Source organism: Triticum dicoccoides, chromosome 3B (assembly GCF_002162155.2).
Source record: "Triticum dicoccoides isolate Atlit2015 ecotype Zavitan chromosome 3B, WEW_v2.0, whole genome shotgun sequence".
In the NCBI taxonomy this organism is placed as follows: domain Eukaryota; kingdom Viridiplantae; phylum Streptophyta; class Magnoliopsida; order Poales; family Poaceae; genus Triticum; species Triticum dicoccoides.
Window position 1 is genome coordinate 345151378 of NC_041385.1, and position 9707 is coordinate 345161084.

The following is a 9707-nucleotide window of genomic DNA, read 5'->3' on the forward strand; positions in this document are numbered from 1 at the left end:
ATATTAAGGCCTCCTTTTAATAGAGTACCAGACCAAAGCATTAACACATAGTGAATACATGAACTCCTCAAACTACGGTCATCACCGAGAATGATAAGGGGTGGCCCGATCTTCTTAGTGAGCGGATGATGTTGATGAAGAACTTGCTGTATAACTTGTGAGATGCTCTCGAACTCTCCGGTTGTCCCCCCCACCCCCTCGCTGCCAATGCAACAAATCTTCAACCCTATGGATATTTGCAACACCACACACTTGCGCACGTAGCCGCCGACCACGAAGCTGTTCTGCAATCTCCCAATTCCCAATGGAACGACAGATAGCACTTGAATTTTAGTAGCAAATACACCCTATCGAAACAAATTTGGTGTAGGTAAATATTCCTGATCGATGCAAAGAGGAATATGAGTACAGAGGAATGCTTAAAGCAATTCAGTCTGACATGAGTTTAATCAAAACATGGTCTAACTCTAAATGCCATGACTTACAAGGGTATATAAAGACCCCTGGACGTCCAACATAGTGTTGGGGTTGAAATCCAACTTATCTCTAACTTTCCTAACTTAAATGAATCTATCTGAAAAGGCAGAAACAACCGCCGAATTTTTTGGAGACTGCAGCTCGGTCACCGCGAATCGCGGGCTGCGAGTATACAATTTGGAAAGCACACGAGTCAAGCTTTCCAAATTGTATTTAAATGCCTTATTTGGAGCATGGACACAGATTTTGCACGTATATCAATTGCGGACCTCCTGGCTGTCAATCCGAGTCCGGTTCTGATTTTCCTTCTATTTATGTTGTGCACCTGCCTCCGTCTCCTCCCTTGTTCACTTGCTGATATTAGACATCAGTAGAAGTTCTTCTTGCTGCAATTCTTCATCTCCACGTGCCAAGCTTGCCTTCTCTTCAAATCTGATCATACAAATATGCAAAGACTTAGGCAGTATAAAATTCTGATTAACACAAATGTCAGATTCAACTAAGAGTGAATTCACCTGTTGTTCAAGTAGTTTTTCACGTGCTCTTGTAATTGGTCCAATTCTGATTTCATTGGACTTGTCTTGTGCAATATCATCTTTAATTGAAAATGATAGTAAATGAGTAGGGATGTCCTCATCCCCCCCCTTGAAAAGGCGTCGACCGCGACGCACCAAGGTCTTCTCCAGTATATGGCGTCAAATCAGCGGCGTTGAACGTATTACTCACGCCAAACTCTTCAGTCGGAAGATCAATTTTGTATGCATTATTATTAATCTTGGCAAGCACTTTATATGGTCCATCACCTCTTGGGTTCAACTTGGACTTGTGCCATTCAGGAAATCTATCTTTGCGAAAGTGTACCCACACCATGTTGCCCGGCTGAAACAACACCTCCTTTCTCTTCTTATTAACACGAGCAGCCGTGTACTTGCCCTTCTTTTCAATGGCTTCTTTAGTCTTCTGGTGTATCTTCCTCACGAAATCTGCCCTCTTGGATGCATCCATGTTCACTCTCTCTTGAATTGGAAGGGGCAGGAAATCAAGTGGTGTAATTGGCTTAAAACCATAGACCACCTCAAATGGACAGAACTGAGTTGTGGAATGTACCACCCTGTTATATGCAAACTCCACATGCGGTAAACACTCCTCCCATTCACACAGGTTCTTCTTTATCATGGATCGCAACAACGTGGATAGTGTGCGATTTACCACCTCTGTTTGCCCATCTGTTTGGGGCTGACAAGTAGTGCTGAATAGTAACTTTGTCCCCAGCTTTCCCCAAAGTGTCTTCTAGAAATAGCTCATAAACTTCACGTCACGATCAGAAACAATCGTCTTTGGTACTCCATGTAAGCGCACGATGTCCCTGAAAAACAGATTAGCAATGTGCGATGCATCGTCGCTTTTGTGGCAGGCAATAGAATGTGCCATCTTAGAAAAATGATCAACTACCACAAAAATTGAATCATGTCCTCTCCTGGTCCTAGGCAATCCTAACACGTAGGAGCAAGGAGAGGAGTATACAAACCATGAGGTTTCATCTTAGACTTTTCCTTATTACAAGTAATGCAACGCTTCACAAATCTGTCCACATCACGCCTCATCTTAGGCCAATAAAAGTGATCATCGAGCATAAGCAAAGTCTTCTCACGTCCAAAATGACCCATCAAACCGCCGGCATGTGATTCCTGCAACAATAGCAAACGCACGGACGATTCTGGAACACATAGTTTGTTAGCTCTAAACAAATAGCCATCATGTATGTGATATTTTCCCATGCTTTTACATGTGAACACAATTTATATGGTGCTGAAAAATCAGGATCAGTGGCATATAAATCACGCAAACTCTCTAAACCAGGAACTTGAACATCCAATTGTGTCAACAACATGTTTTTCCTAGAAAGAGCATCAGCAACAACATTATCTTTACCCTTTTTGTATTTAATGATGTATGGGAAAGATTCAATAAATTCAACCCATTTTGCATGACGTTTGTTCAAATTGAATTTGCTTTTCAAATATTTCAAAGCCTCATGTTCAGAATGTATGATAAATTCTTTTGGCCACAAATAATGTTGCCAAACCTCAAGGACACGAACTAGAGCATACAATTCTTTATCATAAACAGGATAGTTCAATTGTGCACCATTAAGTTTTTTAGAAAAATATGCAATCGGTTTACCCTCTTGCATCAACACACCTCCAATACCAATTCCACTAGCATCACATTCAATCTCAAATTGTTTAGTGAAATCAGGAAGTAGAAGCAAAGGTGCAGTAGTCAAACGACGTTTCAGCTCATCAAAAGCAATATCTTGGGCTGCGCCCCACACAAAATTAACGCCCTTTTTTATGAGCTCATTCAAAGGTGTAGCAATAGTACTGAAATCTTTCACAAGACGTCTATAGAAACCAGCAAGACCGTGAAACCTTCGTACTTGACTAACATTTAGAGGAGTAGGCCAATTTTTAATAGCTTCTATTTTTGATTCATCTACCTCAACTCCATGCTTAGAAACAACATATCCGAGAAATATGACCTTATCTTTGCAAGATGTGCACTTATCAAGATTACCATATAGCTGAGCATCACGCAATACTTGCAAAACTTGTCGAATATGATCACTATGTTCAGATTCATTGCGGCTGTAAATAAGTATATCACCAAAATATACAAGCACAAATTTACCAATGAAATGCCTCAAAACATGGTTCATTAATCTCATGAAAATACTAGGTGCATTAGTTAACCCAAAAGGCATGACTAACCACTCATATAAGCCAAACTTTGTTTTAAAGGCTATCTTCCATTCATCCCTTTCTTTCATCCTAATTTGATGATAACCACTATGCAAATCAATTTTAAAGAAAATAGTAGCACCACTCAATTCATCTAACATATCTTCTAAACATGGAATAGGATGATGATATCGAATAGTGATGTTATTTATAGCTCTACAATCTACGCACATGCGCCATGTACCATCTTTCTTAGGAAGTAAAATTACAGGAACATCACAAGGACTTAAGCTCACGAGAATATAACCTTTGTCTAGAAGCTCTTGTACTTGTTGCTGAATTTCCTTTGATACCTCAGGGTTGGTGCGGTATGGTGCTCTATTGGGCAGCGATGCTCCTGGTATCAAATCAATTTGATGCTCTATACCTCGCAATGGTGGTAAACCAGCGGGTACCTCCTCTGGAAACACATCGCTAAATTCCTGTAATACATTAGAAACACCAATAGAGAGAGGGGTCATGTCGTTAGAAACCAAAATTTGACCCTTGCACAACAGCACAAGTGGTACAGCAGTGGGATCCTCATGAAACTCTCTCAAATCAGATTTGGTGGCTAACATAACTAAGGAATTCAATCTTTTATTTTGATCACTCAGATTTGGCTTGTGGCTCTCATTCACCGGAAGTGTAGTCTCTCGCCTATCTAATCTCTCACTCTCTTTTTCAAGATTCACTTGAATTTTTTGACGAGATTCATTTACAATTTGCTCCGGTGTCATAGGCCTCAAAGTAACCTCCTTGCCACGCCAATTTAAATGATATGTGTTGGCTCTCCCATTGTGGCGGACATCTCTATCATACTGCCATGGGCGTCCCAACAACAGGTGACACATGGTCATAGGAACCACATCACACTCAATGGTGTCTTTATATGGTCCGATCTGAAATTCCACACGCACCATGTGTCTGATCTTCATCTCTCCACTATCACTTAGCCACAGAATAAAATATGGATTGGGGTGCGGTAAATATTTCAATTTCAGCTTTTGGCATAACTCCTTACTAGCCAAACTGTGACAACTACCACCACCAATTGTAACCTTGCATGCCTTACCAGGACCAACAACGGCCTTTGTTTGAAACAAATTGCATCACTGTTCTGCAGGACTAGGCATAACATTTAGCACTTTGGGCGAGTAAACAATTGTAGGATAGTGTGTAGCATAAGCATACATTGAACCATCTGCATCTTCCTCCCAAATTTCAGAATCAGGGTCAGCATCATCACCGGTTTCATATTCTGCTGTATCCTCATTAATCCACATAACCATTTTATTGGGACAATCTCTCTTAAAATGACCCCTTCCACCACATGTATGACAACTCATGTCCCTGTTTCTTGCTGTAAAATTAGTAGAACCAGCAACACTAGTAGCATGTTGCACCATTTTCTTCGCATTAGAGATCACCGAATCTGATTTGGAAGAAGCATTACCATGAAAACCAGAAGTGGAACTAGGAGTAGGCTGTCAGATGTGGGGTTCCAGCAGACCCTTAAGGTTCAAACTCTGGGGTGCGCACGAAGATCTTCTCCCTATCGATCTACATCCCATCGGCTCACGGGAATCTAGGCTAAACGATGAACAACACGAGGGACACAAGATTTATACTGGTTCGGGCCACCATTGTGGTGTAATACCCTACTCTAGTGTGTGGTGTGGTGGATTGCCTCAGGGGCTGATGATGAATAGTACAGAGGACGAACAACCCCGTGAAAGGTGTTCTTGAGTTGGTGCGATGAACTGCTTGGGTGAATTCGATCGCCTCTAGGTCTAGTGAGCACTCGATCTGTTTTTCCTATACTGTGGTGGCTAGTCCTATTTATAGAGGCCCTGGCCCTCTTCGCAAATATTGAGCGGGGCGCCAACAACGGCCATTTTGAAGGGGAACATCTAGTACATGTTATCCTGACTAAAGTTGGTCTTTGACTACCAAAGGCGCTAGCGATGACGCCGTCTTGGGCTCCACGGTGACCTCCATCCTGCCGCTTTGGTGGTCTTGGTCTCGTTGCACTGAAATGGCAACCTTTGCCTGATGCTCCGGTACTCCACGTCTGTGCTTGCCCCCTTTGCACCAAAGAGGAAACAAGGACATTGTGCAGGTCGGCGCCGGCCTGGTCTCGATCGTCACGGCTTGCGTCACGAGCACCTCGCGAGGTACCCTGCCTTGATCTCTCCGCCTCCTCGCGAGCCTGCCTGGCGAGGCCGTTCCTGAGGAAGTCGTGTGTTGTCCGCCCCGCGAGGCTTGGCCCCTCGCGAGGGTCTTGAGTCTTGTGCTGATGAAGATGGGCCGTACTGGGCCACCACTCGAGCCACGCCGCAGGCCGCAGGCAGGCAAGTCTGGGGACCACCGTTCCCAGAACGCCGACAGTAGCCCCCGGTCCCAAGGCGCGCTCGGACTTGGCTTAGCGAAGAAGCGAAGGGGCAAGTGCGGAGCGCCGTGGGCCGCATCAGCCTGCGGCCTTGGGCGCCGCATGGCGGTTGATGGACATGGGCGCCTCCGCTTCCCCATGCTGCCTCGGCAACTGCTCGACTTGACAAGTCCCTGCATGCAGAAATGGGTCATGATTACCTGTGATCGTGGAGGCCGACGATTGGCCTCCTCCGGACTATAAGTACGGATGGGCGAGAGCCCCCGCAGTCCATCTCTTCCTGCTTCTCTCCATCTTCTTCTCCCTCACCCTTGCTCCACCTTACGCCAATGGCGCTGATCCGCCGGTTTTTAGCGGAAGAGAAGGGGAAGGCCCCCCGAGAGGGTCCCGATCCTCTTTCGCTGAAGAAGTGGCCTGTCCCCGGTCGCTGCGACGTGGTCGCATGGCAAGAGACGTCGAGGCCCTGGTACAAGCAGCCGCCGCCTGGGTTTCCGATGCCCTTGTATGCCCGAACCAAGGGCCCTGGAGAAGGAGACGCCGAGTGACATCAACGACACCGCCGGCGATGCCGGCGAGTCACAACGGTGCGCGTCGTCACCCCTGGAGTCCACGCCGAGGGCTCTTCTCGCGAGCTTTTGCTTCACGCCGCCATGCCTCCACGCTCTTGGATTCACCTTCCTCCCTCCTTCACCTTCGAGATGCCGCCTAGTGGGTCTCTGGAGCTCTGGCTGCAGCATGCTGATTGCAACACCCTTGCGACCGGAGCGGAGGTCGCGGTCGTCACTCCGGGCAAGGTCTACATGACCCGGGGCTGGGGCGAGATAGCCCGGGTCTGCCGGATAGGGGGTGCCCTCATAATTCATCTTGAATACGATGGCGCCTCCTTGATGTTCTTCAAGGTCTTTGACGCAGAAGGACGCCGGCTGGAGTGCTGCCCCAAGGAAAGCGGCCTGGGCATCGAAGCGGCGAGGACCAGGCCTGCCAACCGATTCCCCAGCAGCTCCTCAGGAAGCAGCGGAGGAGACAGAGAATCCAGCGACTCCCCCGAGCTGCACATGACTCTAGAGATGAGCGACTACAGCTACGAGCCCCCGAGCTCACGTCACTCTCGGAGCAGGGCAGCTTCCTCTGGCTGCCGACGCCACTGATCTGGATGGGGTTGGCGCCGGCGCCTAGCGGCCCACTGTTGATGATGGCGTCTCCTGCGCAGGCAAGCATAGTTAGCGTTCCTTAGGATTAGCACCTTTTGTTCCCTGCGAGGAATCAAAGTAACACCCCGCGGGGGTATGTAAGGCGCCTGCCATGTCTTTTGTGAATATTATATCCTTATTATGAATCGACGCGATATGCTTGTCCTGTCCTGGCTCGGCTCCCCCTTTCTATCCTCACGAGGGCTTGGTGCTCTACGCTGACAGGTCCCGGTTGAAAGTGCAACTATCCCTAGGTGGTTTTGGTAATTCATAACAACATATAGCTCATTCAGCTAATGCTATTCCAAGACTATTATTTCAGGAAAGCTCAATGAATGGCATGGAATGGATGATGAAAGTGGATCCCTCAAAATACTAAGGACAAAGGATTGGCTCAAGCTCAAAAGCTCAAGACTCTTCATTTTACATTTTAGTGATCCAAGATCACATTGAGTCTATAGGAAAAGCCAATACTATCAAGGAGGGATGAGGTGTTGCTTAATGAGCCTCTTGCTTCATGTGCTTAGTGATATGCTCCAAAACCCTCAACTACTTTCCCACATCCACAAATGACCTAAACCTAAAGCTAAAATCGGTCACACCGATTCTTTCTATCCGGCGCCACCGATTCCAAAAGTCATAGCCACTACCACAAACCCTAAGCAAATCGGTCTTACCGATAGGGATCTCGGTCTCACCGAGATGGGGTTGCAATCTCTTTGTTTCCCTTCGTAACGTTTCGGTCTAACCGAAGTGAGCGATCGGTCCCACCGAGATTGCAATGTAAACTCTCTATTTCCTTTTTGTAACATTTCGGTCTCACCGAAAAGAGCAAATCGGTCCCACCGAGTTTACCTAACCAACTCTCTGGAAAGCTCATTACGAAATCGGTCTCACCGAGTTTGTGTAATCGGTCTTACCGAGATTACGTTATGCCCTAACCCTAACCGAATCGGTCTCACCGAGATGCATGTCAGTCCCACCGAAAATCACTAACGGTCACTACTAAATCGGTCCGACCGAGTTCAACTATTCGGTCCCACCGAGTTTGGTAAATTGTGTGTAACGGTTAGATTTTGTGTGGAGGCTATATATACCCCTCCACCTCCTCTTCATTCGTGGAGAGAGCCATCAGACTAAACCTACACTTCCAACTTACCATTTCTGAGAGAGAACCACTGTCGGTGTCAAAACCGGCGGATCTCGGGTAGGGGGTCCCAAGCAGTGTGTCTTAGGATCAATGGTAACAGGAGACAAGGGACACAATGTTTTACCCAGGTTTGGGCCCTCTTGATGGAGGTAAAACCCTACGTCCTGCTTGATTGATATTGATGATGTGGGTATTACAAGAGTTGATCTACCATGAGATCAGAGAGGCTAAAACCTAGAAGCTAGCCTATGGTATGATTGTTGTTATATATCTCTATCGACTAGCCTAGCCCCGGTTTATATAATGCACCAGAGGCCTAGGATAACAAGAGTCCTAGCCGAATACGCCGGTGGGGGAGGAGTCCTTGTCTTGATCGCCAAGTCTTGTTGATTCTTCCTTGTATGCGGCAGCTGTCCGGACTGGCCCATGAGTATACGGCCATGGGGGTCCTCGGCCCAATCCAACTGATCGGGAGACGACGCGTTGAGTACCCCCTAGTCCAGGACACCGTCAGTAGCCCCCTGAACCGGTCTTCAAGTTAGGGACGCTCCTCGATTCTTCTGAACTGTTCTTCATCTTCGGTTGCCGGTCTTGAAAACTAGTTCAACAAATCTTCTCATCTTCTATCTTGAGGATCGCCGAAATGCATTCGACGAGTTTACACGTCGGGTATCCGAGGAGCCCCTTTAAGTTTCCGGCCTTTATCAATGCCTTGTTATTTTTATGCCATGCCTCGGGTTTGAAGTTATTCCCAGAAGGCAGTGTCCTCTTGCGTCCGAGCTCCAACACCGGACTGCATTTGAGGTATCTTTTGCAGCCGAGCACGAATGCTGGACTGCTTCCCGGCTCTAACGCCGGAATGTATCCGAGCTCCAACATCGGACTATGTATCCGAGCTCCAATGCCGGACTATGTATCCGAGCTCCAACGCCGGACTATATCCGAGGTGTCGTAAATCACCTTGGTTCAAAGAAGTTTGAAGGAGTTTAGCCGAGCTTAATGCCGGAAATGCCCTCTATGGAGCCAACCACTAGCGCCCGAGCTTTATGTCGGATTGCTTCCGAGGTGGTGCACCTCCCCGAATGTTGGCCGATTTTTGTCAATATTTTTGATTGGTGCAATTTATTCTCTGCCGAGATACATAGCCAGTAGCCCTCAAGGTGGGTATCGGTCTAAAACCTGAGATGCACATGAAGGATGACATAAGACCGCTGATCCCCGTAGTCGCTGAGACTCTGGTTGATTTGCAAAATCGGTATGAGGATCAAGTCCTAGCTAGGCAGAATACTTAGGGACACAAAAAGCGACGTGCTCAGTCCTCAAGACTCAGGTTGGGTGCGGCCGACCAACCTAAGGATCAAAATCTCCTCAGAAACTGTATTGCACTTAATTTTTTTTGCATAGAACAGGCAATGCAGTAGCCACCGAGACACTAGTCGGGTGACAACACCAGATCCATGGATCAATGTGCCCCTTTAATATCTGTAAATAATAAGCCCGAAGCCCAGTAGCCCCCGAGCCTTAATGCGGGCACGGGAGGCCGAATTAAGGATCGATATCCATAGTAAAATCACAAATTATGTGTAATGACTCTATGTATCCAAGTACTTTACGTCATTAATGCTCGGATCCGCGTTGTACAAAACTTTGTTGACCGACCATCGGCTTCCACCTCCTCGGCCAATAGCCGAGGAGTGTTTGTCCTACTTTATAAAGCC